Genomic DNA, 3,420 nt, shown 5'->3' on the forward strand with positions numbered 1-3,420 from the left:
ATGGGGTGGGGGGTTGGGGGGGGTCGGGCCTGCCTGTTTTTTTTTTTTTGTTGTTTTGTGTTTTTTTTACGGAAAAATGGAACAGGATCTAAAGCTGCAAAATGTAAAAAAACAAACAAAAAAAACAGCTGTACTTGTTTTGGTCAGATTATGGTTATCTGTAAAGTTAATTGTATTATGTTTAGGCATCATGCGGAGTTATTGACCTGCTTTTAAGAATCACAGCTTTGTTGGTTAAAACGTTAGAAAAACAAACACAAAAAAAACACACAAGGGATTTTACTCGATGTCGAATGCATTTGTAACGGATTGTTGAGGAGTAACGCTTTGCTCAAAATGGGAGGACAATCGTGGAAAGCTCCTAGGTTAATCAGGATACGTTTTTTTTAAAAGAAAGTTGCAATTCGTCTTTATCAAGTTCTTTTTCACCGACAAATACAGAGTTAAAAACACACAAAAAACAAGTAAATCTTATATTTTATCTTTGATCTTTGTTCAGTAATGGTGGATGTGAGTTGAAATTCAGTTCTGGGAGGCGCTGTTTGCTTAGATTTGAAAATAGGAGAATCTCACCCTCTCCGCTTGTCTCTATGGTGTTTTCTCCAGTGCCTGTATTGTATTGCAATTCTCGTTGGCTTACATTATACTGCGAAGGGAGGGTTCGAACCGGGTGGTGTAATATTTGATCGGGGAGGTCGAGATTTGTTTTGTTTTTTTTTGTTTTTGAAAGAGTTTGTGTAGAAATAAAAAAAAAAAGAAAAAAGAGAAAAGGTAAAAGACGGCATTTTATATTTCACCCGTTGTCACAGAGCGGGTTTTAAATTTAGTTTTAGCTGGACTTCTATGAGTGTACACACATGTCAGATCTGTTTCATTATGTTCAATCTGCCGGTTTTAGATAGTTTCAGCGTTGCCACACTCGCGTTCTCGTCTGCTCTGTCCGCGTGACTGTAAATTTGGATGCCTGTATGCCTGTATGTGCGTTGTTTTTTTATGTGTGGTGGAGGGAGGCATGTTCCCAGATGTAGATAAGCAACTATTGACCATAAGATTAAACAGATAAACCTTAGAGGAACGTGTTTCTGTGCTTCAGTCACCTTTTAATTTTTTTATGAAGTCCACAATATAAAAAATATATAATTTTTATTATTATCAGACTGGTTTTGAATAGGTTAAAACACTTCATTCCTTTCAGCCAGTTTTTGTTTGACAATAACTGTTGGACTTATGTGCCATGGTTTCTTCAGAGAATGTGCTGACCACAGTTCAGCCTGGAGTTTGCTTTATTCAGGTATTTTATTTTGTGTTACATTTGTTCTGTTTTGGGGTTTTGTTCAAACATTTCCTCGATTTATTATTTGGTATGTGAGTGGTCTTTCGAGGTCTCTGATTCAGTCTGTTATGATTATTGATTAAACTCATCTCTTTTATAGAAAATAAAAAAATAAACTCAATTATGTGTTTTGTCTCTTTTGGGGGGCTGAAGTATCGATAATCTCAAGCTAAATTTAAAGATGATCAACTGTAGACTTGTATATCGTGGGACTATTAAGGTTTATGTGCTCAAATACAGTAAGAGCACATCGCTTTAACATTCAGTGTTTCTGTCCTATATTATCCCAGGGACTGTGTGTAATGGTAATGGTCAATTTTCTAGCAACTATGGGCTTTTGGGGGATACACAGTTTGTAGGTGGATCACAACACTTCACTCTCCATATTCTGGCCATATTCGTGGTCATACCGTCTTTGCTATGCCCAATCCTGTCAGACCTTGGAAGCTAAGCAAGGAAGGGCCTGGCAGGACTGGTTGCCTCAGAGGGGCCGATGGCGCAGACTGGTTGCCTCGCTACCGTCAGTCTACCCCAGGGCAGCTGTGGCTGCAATAGTAGCATACCACAATCGAGTATGGAGTGAACGAATATTGCAATGTAAAGCGTCTTTGAGTGTCCTGAAAAGCGCTATATAAAACCAATGTATTATATTCCCCAAAAATGTGTCCCTGAGAGGTTAATTGAATTATCAAGGCGTGATGGCATTTCAGTGTATTTAAGTAAAGATTATATACTTATATCTATAAGGACATTTTGACAAAAGTAGCATTTTTCTTTTTAATATTGATTAACCTTACACATGATGTTGGAGACACTCAAGTAATTTCAAGTGTGTTTAGTAGGTAAAGGTAATTACTAAATGTTTGCCTATTTTACTTTGAAAAATAATATTGGATGATGATGATGATTATTATTATTATCATCATTATTATTATTATGTAAGCAGAGTTGTCACCATAAACGTCTTAATTGTACAGTCTGTGATTGTCAATGAGTAGAAAGTGGTTTGATATCCCTGGATTAAGTCTTTGCCGCCTCCCAGTGGGTATATTGGAAAAGTACAACTATTTTTAATTCCAGAAATGCGGCGATCGCTACGTGACTACAGGTCCTACTGTATGAGGCAAATGACCCATTTGTACAAGCAAAGTATTAGTTTAACCTCTTAACCCCCACCTGAACCGGCTTTTCCCAAATCTAAAAGCTTCTTGAAAAAAGCGTCAAAATAGCGATGAAAAAGAGGATGAAAATGCAAAAAGAAAAAAAAAGTGACAAAAATGTGACAATGTGTAAAAGCAGCAGCGAAAGAGCGACAAAAATGTGCCAGATTTGCATTGATTGAAGCCACTGTCTCTTAACCTCTTAACCCCAGTTCGGCTTTACCCAAATCTTTAAGAAGATTACAATTGGACGAAGACGGGGATGAAAATTCATCAAAACAGCAACAAAAACGTGGCAAGAAAGCAACAGAAAAGTGACAAAAATGTGTAACGAAAAAGTGAAGAAGAAAAAAAAGCGATGACAATGTGGCAATAATGTGATGACAACCCAACCAAAGCAACGACAAAGCGAGGAAAAAGATCCATTTAGATGAGTTTTGTAGGTCTTAGCTTTCAAATGAGGCGTTACTCTGGTCTATAGGCTGTGATCATATGGATTTGGGTAAAGCTGAACTGGAGAAAATGTGGTTGGTTCAGGTGGGGGTATAGTCCTTACCCCTTCGTCCAGAGCCTCAGCCTGAGAGTCTTTATATGGTGGACACATAACCACACATAAAGGCCACAATAACGGACTTTAGTCCTACAATAAAGGACAATAAAGGCCTTTATTGTCCTGTTCAACGATAAAGGACTTTTACCTCAGATATTACATTTTTCTCCTACTTAATATCTTAATATTTTTAATGCTTTGAATAATTTTAACTGTTCGTAATATAGATATAATATAATGGTGAGACCAGATTGCAATCCGCGCTGCTTGAAAGCCGCTCCAGACCCGAGGCTGTGGTTTCCTGATTTTCCGGCGCGCCCCTGGAGGCAGCAGGAGAAGTGCAGCTGATGAGGTGAAACACTTTACTGTCTATGGGT

Source organism: Gobius niger, assembly GCF_951799975.1.
Source record: "Gobius niger genome assembly, chromosome: 10".
Classification (NCBI taxonomy): Eukaryota; Metazoa; Chordata; class Actinopteri; order Gobiiformes; family Gobiidae; genus Gobius; species Gobius niger.